The following is a 14,280-nucleotide window of genomic DNA, read 5'->3' as shown; positions in this document are numbered from 1 at the left end:
AAGACAAGATGAATGTGTTAGTCAGCTATTTTTAGTGAGGGTTCCTGAATAAGTTGCTTTTCTTGACATTTTAGGTAAGTATTCATTTATTTATTTATATTTATACAACATACCCCTAAGGACTCTCAGTTCGAGGTATTACATGGGGAATATGACGGGGGGGGGGGGGTACAGCAAGGAATCCAAATTAAACAAATAAACCACAATTTCAAGAAACTACAACAAAAAGAGATAAAATCGTATAGGCTTTGCAAAAATACAGAACACAAAAATTAACATTGAAGCATAAAGGGAAAAAACAAAAATGTAAACAGAGTAGCCGACAGTACGCGTCTCACAAACGGCGGCATGAAAAAAAAAACGAGAATCATCAATAACAGAAATACAAAAAAGACACCTAATGCACTAGTAAGTTAACAATGTATCCAAAACTTTTGTTCGGAGGTGGTAGCAGCCAATAGATTATAAACGTTATCCGCACCAATGATAGCAACATGTGAAGGCAGAGCATTTCAGCCAGTTATAGCATGTTGTATGAATCAATGTGCATTGTTAGTTGTACGACATATGACAAGTGCTGAACTTTATATGGATAATCATGGCGGTAAAAATTGGAAGAAGGCAACAAAAATGTCATTACGAAGCGTTTAGTGATAATGCAGTTTTTGAAAAAGCGATAAACGTGCAACTTTCCGACGGTAGACCCTAAAGAACAGCGCGTTTTTTCAAGGTTGTGATGCTGGTATGAGGCGATTAATCAGAGAAAATAAAACTAACTGCGCTATTCTGCATAGATTCGATGTTATTTATTACGTATGCTTGGTGAGGGTCCCAAATAGCTGAAACATATTCAATTTAGGTCGAATATTAGTGGTGTAAGCACGTAATAGGAGGTGGGAGGGAGCATGTTTTAAGTTATGATTAAGAAACCTAAAGACAGATTTGCGAATGCAAGAATAGGATAAATATGGTGGTTCTATGTTAGGTCTGGAAGAAGGTGAAGACCGAGACATTATATGCGGTTACCAACTCAACTGGATTGTAATTTAAAGAATACTTTTTTTGAAATCTAGACATTTCGTTAGTAAAAGACATCAATTTTGTTTTAGAAAAGTTAAGTTACATGAGCTAAGTAAAGCACCACTCTGTTATTGTGTTGAGGTCGGATTGAAGGGCGAGGCGATCTCCGTTAGTATATATTTTGCGATAAATAACAATATTCGCCGAAAAGTCTGTTTCAGGCAGAACCTGAGCTCGGTAAATCATTGCAAATATAAAGAAAAAAAAGGGGCCAAGCACGTTTCCTTTTGGAATGCTGCCTTGAACTTGGCTGTGCGACGAGGTATGGTTATTGTCGGTTGTAAACTGAAGTCTTTACACACAAAATCTTTAACCCATTCAGTAACAATAGGGTGAATATTAGGAATTGATAATTTCGTTTATTGCCGGTTCTGAGGTACCCACTGAAACGATCTTTAAAAATCAAGAAATATGGAGTCAACTTGAAAGCCAGTATCAACAGATGAAGATCTTTGATGAAACCATCAATTTGCGTTTCGCACAAGTACCCTTTAGGGAAGTCGTGTTGATGTTTAAAACTGATGATGTATTTTTCTATAACGTTAAACACCTGCGAATGAGTCGCGTGTTCAATGAAATTACAAATCATGCTAGTTAATGAAAGTAGTCGATAGTTTAGTGGTAAAGAACGACCACCAGATTTTAAAATGGGCACAACGTTAGCCAGGTGCCAGTCACGTGGAACCAAATCAGATGAAAGGGACTGCGATACCTTCAAAAGAATTCCTGAGTATTTTGTTATTAAAACCAAGCTGATCAGAGGCTGATGTCGTCTTAGGTTAATTAGTAAAGATAATATTCCAGTTTCATTATTGATATTTCGGAAATTGAGGTATTAGAATTACTCGTAGTAGAAGGGGCTAAATAAACCTCTTCTCTGGTAAAGAATTGCGTGAATGCGTCGTGGAGAGGTTGTTCATATTCAGCCACGGCAACACTACTTCCCTCGGCATTGCCTAGAGTTATATCAAGATGACTCGAAGCGTTAATTGTCTGTTACCACTGATGACAAATCATGGGTGAAGAAATGGCGACGAGCCGATTTAAGCGCTGTCTTATATTCCTTATTGTATACGTTGGAGCGTTTCGAGAAAAATGAGAGCCTGTTCTTGATGGCCTGCGTGTAAAGACGCGTATTATTAAGGTGACGTAGGTGGCTAACATACAAAGGCGCGGTTTTATTGTGAGGTATAGTGATAACAGGTATGAATCAGTTTATAACCGCACCAAGTTTGACTCTAAAAGGGATCCAATTGTCCTCAACTGAACGTGTTGCAAAACCTGAAGAAAGTGCTTAGCAAAAACTGACGAATCAGTGTTTATTTCACAGAAGTTTGCTCGGTTGCAGCACCTGATTTGCTTCTTGCGAGTTATCTTTATTTGGGGTGTGAAATTAAACTTTTCGGAGATTATGGAATGATTCGAAAGGCCTCCTAAGAGCGCAATATTAGAACAATGGTAAGGGTTATTGGTGAAGACAAGATCCAGAATATTTGCAGAAGTGGTGGAACAACGCGCGTGTGCTTTTCAAGATTTTAATGATATTCTATTTTGGTTGTGTGTGTATTTTGCCCCTGACATGATACAGTTATGAAGGTTTTAGCCTGTGCCTGTGATGTGGCCTGTGATGTGGCACTCTAAAGCATACTCTGGGCATGTTCACTCGGAAAGGAGGGTGATGTGATGCTATATATATATATATATATATATATAACGAGCACCCTCATTTCACCTTAATTGATCTTCTTATATATATATATATATATATATATATATAAGAAGATCAATTAAGGTGAAATGAGGGTGCTCGTTATAATACATGCAGGGAAGAAGCCAATCGGCTAGGCCAAGCAAAGCGTTTGGGATGGTAATTTATGTCTTTTTTTTTTATGTTTACTTCGTTTATTCAAGGAATCATTAAAAAAAAGACATAAATTACCATCCCAAACGCTTTCCTTGGCCTCGCCGACTGTTAGCTTCTTTCCTTCATATATATATATATATATATATATATATATATTGGCTTCTTTCCTTCATGTGTTATAACGAGCACCCTCATTTACCCTTACTTGATCTTCTTATATATCTACATATATATCTACATATATATATATATATATATATATATATATATATATATATATATATATATATATATATATATATATATATATATATATATATGCGGTTAGAGTCAGTGCTCGTCTACGTGCTTCCTGTTCCGTTGTCCTTCATCACTTAAGCACAGTTTTTTCCTTCAAAATAAATCACAACCAACTCGCCTAATTCAGTATGGTACAGCGTTGCTAAATGCCTTGATGAACGAGCACAATTTTTGACATAACGAAAGTACATCTTGCTCTCCAGAGGCCGCAGGAGTACCGTTAACATACTTGCAGTAATGCGCAATGATTATAATAGGGTGTCTATACAAAGCAACATATCCACCCTATCCAAGGTTCACTGAAGCTTCACCTTTAATTGTAGGTCACGGCAGCCTTTGAGGTCTCTAACTATATCAATAGTATCTTTCACTAGAATAAGACCGCTGCGTTCAAGATAACCATGACAGGCTGTGCCAAGCTGAGCCGAGTGTAGCGCCCTAGGTAGCCTAATGCCAACTGTGCTAACTATTGCACAGTGCTCCCCCCCCCCCCCCCCCTCTCGTCATTTTACGAAAACGGCAGCCAGAAAGCTGACATAGAACAGGGAGCAGCGGCGGTTACAGAAAATTGTGTAAACAAAAAAAGTGGCAATCCACATCTGGACAAAACATTGTGCTGACTCTGGCAATGATGCACCGTATCTCGGTAATATGAGAGAAATGGTACCTGCATGTCGCACTGTATTTGAGCACGCACACAGGCACACGCGCCGCAAAGTAAGCAATTGCATGAAATATTTACAAACAAGTGGGGTCGCTGCGATGGGATACTCAGTCTAAAAGAGCTGAAGCACTGACCGTTATACGGTGCAACAGCAATCTTCGCAAAGAGGTGGCGACAATCAATCAGTACGTCACTTGATCACAGAAAGCTGATATATACAGCAATATTACCTCCTGCCATTGTTAACGAAATATAGTAAAATAGGACCCCAGCTGCTTATGAGAGAAGATGTGCAACACGTACGTGTAGACCACGGCCAAAAAGATAACATTGAGATAGGCCTGCTGCGTGTCATATTAGATATGCGGAATAACGAACGCCGCCGAACCGAACGTACCGCTTCGTAGCCGAGCCCTTTAACCTCATGAACATCAATTAGGGCAGAAAGAAACTGAGTGTCAGTGTGGGCTTTCATTAAAACTGTGGGGGCAAAAAAAAGGCACAACTTGCTCAACCTCCAATAAACATTAATTAATTATTCGCTCATTTAAACGCACTAGACTGGTCTGAATTACTCTGAGCCTATAAATTGTTACTGAGTTAAAGATTACTTATATTAAAATTAGCTATTTTACAATAAAAAATAATCGGTTCGCCTACAAAATGAAGCAAGACAGAACTGATGAATGTGACATAGAGAGCGAGGGGCGCTCATTAAAGAGGCCGCGCGCGATTAGACCATCTCGGTGTTATTCGGCAGGCGTGTTTCACTAATAAGTGCAAACAGCCTCCGCTCCTATCGCCTGTCTGATTTCCGGATCACATGTACCTTGCACGATGCACTAAAATACGATCTACCCTAGTTCACTTATCAGGTGCCGGGATCTTGCGTCTTTTTAAAGATGTTCGAGCGCAGAGTGGGGATGTGGCGTGTCCTCAGCTCTTGGTGCAGTACTGCGCAGAAGGCCATCTTTCACTGCAGGTAACTGAAACATAGGCACATTGTATCTGGAGAATTCCACAATAAACATCACATCGCAACTAGCACTTCAGATCTCCTCTCCTAAGTCTAACCTTTTCTCGTGCTCGAGAATCTGTTGCTGTCAACTTATCCCAGAGATGCCTGTAAGGGCGGCTTCCTATTGCGTTTTCGCACTGTTTACTAGGGTGTAAAGACAGAGCAAGAAGGAATGCCAACTGAGCCTGTATTGTTTAGTTTCTACCGTGTTGTTTCGCGTTGGTCTAGTGACTGGCATATGAATCTCCGCTACACCCATCATTGGTATGTAAAGAAGAAAGCTGTGCGCCAAGGGCGTAGAACAGGTGGCGCATGACGCTGAGTGAAAAATGCCCGCTGAGGCGAACCGTACGATGGAAAAGGCGTAGGAGGGGGTGGTCTTGCGGCAACCTCAGCATAAGACAGTGGACTGGGTCCGGGCGTCGGGACAGCGTCGGCATGAATGAGCGGAGCTGTGAGTGGAGCGGCATGAAGAGGTGGTTGTCGAGGGGGCCGAAGTGCTTCGGCAACTTGTTCCTGAATAACCTGGCGTATGTTCGAAGCGAGGTGTGAGCTGGATTGCGGAAAGTTTGAAATTAATGATAATTGCCGGGCAACTTCTTCCCGTACGGTCTTTGATTTCCTGGATAAATGCAGAGCTGACAGTGCCATCAGACATAGCCGCGATCGCGCCTTGAGGTTGTCGAGGGACGATGCGTTGGCGAAGAAGTTCGTCGTAGCTTTGACACATCGTGTCAATATCACTTACAGTGCGGGGCTCTTTGGCCATGAGGATGTTGAATACGCCTTCATGGATGCCCATCATGATGTGGCGAATCTTCTGTGCTTCAGTCATCGATGCATTTACACAATGGCACAAATCTAAAACGTCTTCGATGTAGCTTGTGAAGGTTTCGCCTCTCTGCTGCACCCGCTCGCGCAAACGTTCTTCGGCGCGAAGCTTGCGGACCGCAGGGCGACCGAAGACATCCACAAAGCGAGATTTGAACGAGACCCAAGTTAGAATGTCAGCCTCGTGATTTGTGAACCACAACTTTGCGACTTGTGTGAGGTAAAATATCACGTTGTTAAGCTTCAAGATATCATCCCACTTATTTTGGGTGCTTACGCGTTCATACGACGAAAGCCAGTCCTCGACGTCCTGATCGTCAGTACCGCTGAAGACCGGCGGGTCCCGCTGGCGAAGCACCCCGGAGCATGGAGTGGAAGGTGCCGAGGTAGCGGGGCCGGTGGTGGTAGCGCTGGAGTCAGTCATTGAGGTAGGAATTCGGCGGCTAGGGAGCTCCGGGGCGAGGAAATGGAAGAGAAATCCCGCACCTCCACCAAGTGTTCAGCGGGGATCCAGGCACTGGTAACGGGCACTGGTAGCGAGCAGGACCGCAGCGGGAGTGGCCTAGCTTGCAGTCAGCTGGTTCGCAAAATCACTTCCTCTTCCTCTTTCTCGGCGATATGCTCACCTAATCTGAACTTCTTCTTTATAGGTACAATAATGTTTCGAAAATAAGTGGGATAGGCCACTTTGACATATGTTTACGTTCACTTCTGAATCATTTTGTGTTGTTCGAGCGAGGGGATCGCAAAAATCGACAACTGCTTCGTAACCGTGTTATAAGCTAGAACCAGGGACGCTATGTATGATTGTCGGCAAAGTAAACAATAATTCTCATTGTCCGTTTTGTGCCTTTCAAAGTGCCATTAGAGCGTGAATAGGTGAATACGATGCATGAACAGGCGCTGTACTCTTCAGGAGTGCTTAGAAACAAGGAATCGAAAGTAAAACAAGAGATAGATTGGTAACATTATCGATCTCTAAGCCTTTTTTTCTGGTTCTATCTTGGTTCAGTTCACTGTTTTGAAGCACCCATCCGAGAATAGGATGATGCAAGAATTACCAGCTCTAATTAACACTGCAATTCTGTAAACAGGAATGAAGAAAGCAACAAGCAACAGACAGGGCATCGCTGTGCAAATCGCAGCTCAAGCGATCAACTAATAAGTACAAGCCCCACAATTGCCTACATGTCGATGCTTACCAGAAACCACTATACATTGCATAATAGGACATTAACATGGCCTTACAACTTTCCCCTTCGTAAGAAGAGGTCGTCTTTTTTGTTCGGTAGATTGATTTGTTAATAACGACGCTTAGCAGGCAGTCGTTTTCTAGAGCATGAAAAACTAGATAGGGAGTTATAGTATAGCCAATTTTCATATCGGCTTTGGCAAATACCTACTTGCTACATATTGGAACAACTTTTTACACACCGTTTATTTCTTTGCGTTGTCTTTTCTCATGTTTCCTTTCTTCCTCCACTCAAGCATATTATCTCTTTCATTATGAAGCCATCATGTATACTAAATTGTTTTAGTGCAATCTACAAATCTTCAGCATAGACAGTCGACCGAATATTTTGTAAGATTTGGAAAACAGATAGAAAGCGCAGATCTCTTGACGAACTGCATTTGCCCGACCTACCGTAATACAGACTATAGTAGGTTTGTTGTTAGCGCTAATGCGAAAATTCTCTAGCTGAGCTGTAGTCGTCAACTGTTTGGACAGTCTATTGAGTTTCTAGGTAAAATGTATAGATAAAAAGCTTGTGTAATATAAAATTTTTTGGTAAGTCGTCGAGCGAGAAATATTTATACCAATTGCCTAATTTCTGTCCGATTTTATTATTTCACACGAAATTTCACACATTTTACCCCGCCGCAGTGGCGCAGTGGTTACGACGCTCGACTACTGTTCCCAAGGACGCGGGATCGAATCCCGGCCTCGGCGGCAGCTTTTCGGTGGAGGCGAAAAGCAAGGCGTCCGTGTGCTGTGCGATGTCAGCGCACGTTAAAGAACCCCAGGTGGTCGAAATTTCCGGAGTCCTCCACTACGGCGTCTCTCATAGCCTGAGTTGCTTTGGGACGTTAAACCCCACAAACCAACCAACCAACCATTATTTCACATTTTTCTTTTTGTCGGTCGCGTAATGAACCGGCCTTTCAGATTTTCTCTCATATTTATGTGTTTAAAAAGAGCGCAAACCATAATAAAAGGACATTGGTCAAGGTTTATCTCAAGTCGTTCAAATTGGTCTGAATGCCTACGTTATGACTGTGAATTAACACTACCTTTTCTAACAAATATAACACTAGCCTTTCTAACAAATATATATATTTCGACTCATTGAGAAAATTTACATCATATTGTCCACTTCTATTATGTTATAAAATGTATGGCTCTAGATCTGCATTCCATAGTTTTGTCTCATTCAGATTCATGGGACTCCTATAAAAATAGCTTTTAGAGAAACGTGATACATTCTTTAGACTCTTAGATATATCAGCAAAAGTAAAATGGCTTGCCGAGTGAGATAAATGATTAACATTTGCTTATAGGTTGATAGTTTCACTATGCATCTTTTTTGCAAATTCAGTTTGGTTCAAAAATCATTATGTGGCAGGGAAGAACGGTACCAGTCACTGCACAGAGCAAATTCAATCCATCAAGCTTCGCGACTGGCTGCATGGAAAAGCGAGATCAGTTAAAGTAAAAAATGTTAAGCCGAAGACAAAAATGCTAACCCTGAGAATTTCATCTCGTAAGTTATATGCACTCTTGAACCCCATCCTAAGCATGTAGACATTCTCTTGACATCATAGCTGATGTCATTCTGCTGTCACCAGTAGCGAACTCCACGTGAGTCAGCAAAGTGTTGGTGCGTGCAGAGATGGTAATTTTAAAACCGCACTTCAGCTCATGGCTCCGCCTTCTGACCCTCACAAAGTTTCCTTCTTGTTAACAAGCAGTTCTGTCTGCCATCGAAAACAAAAGTGACGCACCATGGATTCAAAATCACCATCGAACTTCTCAGGTTCGGTTTTTCAATTAACGTGGCAACACCTGTGTAAATTAGTTGTGCTTTTTTTTGAGTTCCTTGATCTGGATAGCTTTGAAAAGAAAGGACACAGAAAACAGCGGCTTCTCTGACAAAAATGAATGTCAGTGAATTGCAGAGACAGATGCAAACCTACAGATCTACAGGTGTTTAATATTGCTCATACTGTTGCTCGTACTCATATTGTAAGATACCTTTTCTCCCTACTCCTCTATAGGCTACACTGCATATAGTGGAACGCCTGAGACTACACTAGATTTATTCTCTTGGAAGCCCTACCATATATTTCTTTCCAGTGTACTAAAGGATCTCCTAACTTCCTCATTCAACCAATCACTCATGACGCACTCGCGTTATGCTAATATATTTAGTTGAAAGCAGTTGTTTTGCACCTGTAAAGTTTCGAGTTTGCATCAAAATCCACCAAACACGGCCTAGAACCACAGTTGGGAATTCCCACTCAGTACCAGAGAAGTATAACCTATGATCAAATTTGAGCTTACCATGTCATTTTCTTCTGTTTTCCTTCTGGGAAGCGCCTCGAGGCGTAGGTAACTGAAAATTCAAACACATATAATCAGTCACCAATCTATATGGAACACGTTCTCCGAAAATATATATCCAAGAATAAAAACGTAGCAGTAGAAACTCTACATGCTTTAGCATTCTCATTAGTCACCCACTAAAATGAGCTAAGAACACTCCTAATAGCCATGAGCGGTACCATTGTTTTGCTGGAAGAAGATTCTTATAGTGTGAAATCCGGTCTGCACATAAACACTGCCACTTTCGCATTAGGAACTATACGCAGCTCGTGAAGATACGCGATACATAGCGACAGTGCAAGGAAAATAAGGTATAATACCACGCTGCGCTGCGTATTGCTACCCATGAGCTAAAGAAAGCCCTTCGATATAAGAACGGATTCTAGTCGCCATGCACTGGCCTCGTGGGCGCGTTTTACCTTACACAAAAAACATTAGCGGCAGGGCCCTAGTTAGAGCAGAAAGATTTTAGTGCCTCCTGGATGCGCAGTGTTTATGAGATTTGACGTAGAAGAAAAGAAATGGAGCTGAAGCGGAGGAGAGCGACATATGCAGTCCTGTCGGTGCCTGTGCTGATTCCGTCGGCAGTATAATTGACTTCTGCATCTGTCTTGACCTGTAAAAGTAGTTGCTGCAACGTGACTCTGTGCACACCAAGAAATTTTAATCAAATATAGCCCCTGTGCTACGAAGTTGATGTCCAAAAATTGGTTTCACATTAAGTATTTCAATTATTTACCAACCAGTAAAGTCTCCTGCATGCCTAATCTATTTCGTGCTATATGCCGTCTTCGGGACCATTTTGAATAATAACACGTGCAACAGCAAGATGAGTGATTTCACATCGATGTAATCCTAAAGCCTGAAGTGGCACCAACGTGCCGAATATTTCGCAAATCCTGAAACGTGTGGCTACCGAGCATATATCGACGGGCTTTTCACGGTTCCCAAAAATCTCAAGAAACTATGTCCACGTATTTACAACTCTGCAAAACTCGCAATCATAAAATGTCGCATTTGGACTGTTCGACTGGAGTGGCGTGTTGTAGTCTTTTGTTTCGCAAAACTATTTACATTGACCAAACAGGCCAATGTGTCAGTCACTGCCTAAGTTCTCGCGCCCAGTTAATATGAAAGGTAAAAAGTAAGCACACTTCGTTAAACACGCATCATTCATTTTTAGGATTATGTTACCCGGACCAGAGAAGCAAAACAGCTTGTCAAGAGTAAACAAATACGGCAAGAAGGAAGCCTACCACATATTCAGTCTGGCCAGTGAGTGCGCTAGAACCCAGTCCTTATGTTTCTATGGCCTGTACAGTCAAGACGTAGTATCGCCAGCGGTATGAAAGAAAATTGCGAAGCAGCCGCCGCTTCTCCGGGATACTTTCTTAGTATTGACTGCTACCAGACCTCAAGAGAGCGTAAAGGAGGACTGCATCAGCGTATAAATTGGCCAGGACTGCGACATCAGCCTCCATTCTGTAGCATACCCGATTGCCGCCTACGTTCATTGGGTCGCCAGGCAAGGTTCCAAAGAATGAGTGGAATAGTTAGCCCGGGTAGATGCATTCAATAGGGCCAACTATGAAACCATCACTGTGAAAAAGCCGTACGTATTATCTCACTTGTGCATGTCTGCCAAGGTCATGTACGAAAAGCAGTTGTGTCTAACCACTTGGCAGTGTCTAACCGAGAGCTACTAGCAGCAATCACAAGTGTGATATCTAATAGAGAGGGAGAAATACTGCTTGATTCAAAATTCCTAAGAGCCCATCATAAATAACAGATAAGAATGGAAACAGCTTTTCAGATGTAATGTACCGGCAATGAAATAATGGATCATAAGAAAGTAAGGCTGACACTACTCATTGAGAGACTGTTAGGGAACCTCTAAGTAACTCTCCAAATCAAGTTCAGAAACACATTAAAAAAGGCACCACTGTATAAAATATCCCGGATGCCCGAATTTAGCAACGAAACTGCTTGGTCCCCCCAAGTGCTGCTATCCACACAAATACACCTAAAAAAACCCCAAAATCTACAGGAAATCATTCGTGAAGTTGTTCGCAAAAACTGCGCCGATTACTGTCATTGCCAACATGGCCTCAAGGACGTTCTTCCCAGATGTCTTTTAAGATGACCTTCGGTCGACATTCCGCCACGAAAGAAGCACAAATGGCGATAAAGGTGCCGCGCCATATCGTCTTAGGTTCAGCCGAGGCACCCAAACGTTCCAAGATGCGAAAATGGCGTCCTGAAACGCACACCTCCTCCCCCCCCCCCATCGGCCCCCTCTTACGAGAAATGCGCATGAACCAGGAAATTTAATGACTCGACGACTTCCTACAAGTGCCTGTTGTACTTCAGTTGCAGTTAGAATGGCCATATTTGTCGTCAGTATCATTAGTGATGAACTGGTCGGCCTGCTGGATTTTCTCATCGACGACTCACACCATTCCTACGCAACAGGTTAGTGGATGTTGACGACTAATTACGCAAAGGGGAATACGGGCGCCAATTCGCCTGGCCTAAGAATAATCCCAAAAAACATTCAGCATGTGCATAGCTACGTTTCAGGTGCACAACAAAGGTGCCCTGCATACGTAGGGGCAACAAAAGACAACATATGGAGGTAAGGTTTCCTTACCGTTATATTAACCAATATACTCTGACGATTAATGACGACGATGCGATTGCACTGCTATTCCACCCGACAACTACGCCAATGGCAACTACGTCAATGGTGGACCTGGGCAATGTGACTACCACATCGGATGGCCTATTCGTGTGCGCTGCTGCTGCCCACTTTATTTCGCCGTCAGGATTCGACACCGAAAGAATAGCCGTAAATGGGCATGTCTTCTCTGCTATCTTATTGAGACCTGCAACATTGGTCGCACAGCAAGCGTTTGGTTATCGCCTTTCTAATTGAATGTCGAGCAATCATTGACGTTCGTGCGAAGCTCAGCACGTCTCCGACAGACAAATCCATACCTTCCATGACAGCGTAAAAGCCTCATGTTGCTTTAAATGTCCTGGATAAAACACTGAGTTTAACATTGGGGTCAAGGAACATCGTCGTCATGGCTGGTGGAAATGCAGTGCTTACCGGTGTCGCCACGGCAAGCAACTGTTGCTCTTGTGCCCGGGTATCGGCGTCTCTGTAAACGTCTTTCATTTTTGAAGTGAATAATCTCAGAGCTGGCGACAGATTTATCCCAATACAGCAATCTCACTAAGGTCAAGTCGATTCATTCTGAGGCTTTCTTTCACCAACAAAATTTAGAAAAGTCCCTAACTAAGGATATCAACCCACAAGTCTTCCATTGGAAATCGTTAAAAAGCGGTTTGTGCCGGCTATCTCTGTAAACGGCCGCTCTTTCTTCGGCCACCAATCACCACGTGACCAGTTCTTGCTCTGCTCTGTCATCCTGCACCATGGACATCCGCGAGTGATCACCAGGGACCGAGATCGCCAATTTATGGCAAATGTTTCGCAAGAGCTTCAACTCTTGTGCACATCGCATTTCTGATATTACACCCTATATTATCCTTAAACCAACGGTTTGGCGGAAGGCGTAAATATTCAATCTACGTCACTCCACAGCGCAAGAATTAGGCTATCATACTTCTGTGTATAATGTTCGCCTTCAACAATGCAACAATTTAGACGACTGGCCCCAGCCGATTGATTCTTCTCTACGCCCATGCTTCTCGGGGTTCTTTTGCCACCACTCTTCTCTACTCCGTTCATTGCGAACCGTGCATTGCCGAAATTCCATTTCGGGCCGAAGTAATTCGGCCTTCGGCCCGCTTTCGTATACGTTGTCTTGCGTCGCAAGAGCCTTCGAAAGCTCGCTACTATAGCCGGCATTGCCATGTCGTACGCCCCTGGAAACTTACTGTGGCATTGGCGGCCTTTTCGGAAGCGTGGTTTAGCGCAGTAAATTTTGGCGCACTACGCAGGCCCTAACGTCATCATCCAGAGCCTCCGCGACAAGAACTAACAAACTAGTGTGCAAGACCGCAATTCGTCGTCGCTCAGCCAAACCCGAAGTCACCCATTTCACCCGGATAACGCCATGTCACTCCCGCTAGTACGACTAACTACGTCCCACCGGGGCCTTCGGCGGTCCACGAAGTAGCAGTTCAGAAGACGATGTTGAAAACAGGAACAGAAGAAACGGATATAGACATAGCGTTGAACTCTCGTACTGGATGCGCAGCCATTGACCAGCTGACCTCTGAGCTTTCTTCATGTGTCCTGCGATCTGGCAATAAACCCTCGTTGTAATATCAACATGCCCTTTCGGGATTAGAAAACAAGCAGATGGCACTGTTTTAAGCAACAGATATTGCTTTTCTATAGCGTCAGTGAATGGTGTGCGATAAATCCCGATAGCATCATCACTGCGAACCCTGCCAATGGCTGTTTCCTGCGATGCTTCAGTCATTGTTTTGAGGACCAAAGATGACACACATCGCGCCTGCAGAGATCACAGCCGCTTGATAAACATAACACGGACAGCGCAATAGACTGGCTCTGCAATGCTAACAAATTGTGTGTGCCACTTTGAACCACTGAATTGTGACGATGCTAGATCTTTCAAACGCGGCTGATTCCTGCTTTACTGTGTCTGTTTCTGTAGGCTTCGTGCTGCTACCTTCGAGGAAGCACCAAATGCTTAGATCGGACGCCAGACGGGGTCAGCTTCGCGTGTGAGTGAATAGCCTGGTAATGTGATCGGCCATGGCGGGACGTGTCATCATGACGAGATGTGATGTCGTGGTAATGTCATATCTTTTTATGAAACATGGCCGTATGTGACGTGTTGGTGACGTAACGTCTGGTCGTGGACGATGACATCACCAGGTGACGACCTGATCATCTCGCGCTATCCCACGGAGTCTCCCAA

Source organism: Amblyomma maculatum, chromosome 1 (assembly GCF_055883805.1).
Source record: "Amblyomma maculatum isolate TAMU_Amacu chromosome 1, ASM5588380v1, whole genome shotgun sequence".
NCBI lineage: Eukaryota > Metazoa > Arthropoda > Arachnida > Ixodida > Ixodidae > Amblyomma > Amblyomma maculatum.
The sequence above is the reverse complement of the archived record's forward strand: the minus strand, read 5'-3'. Positions refer to the sequence as shown.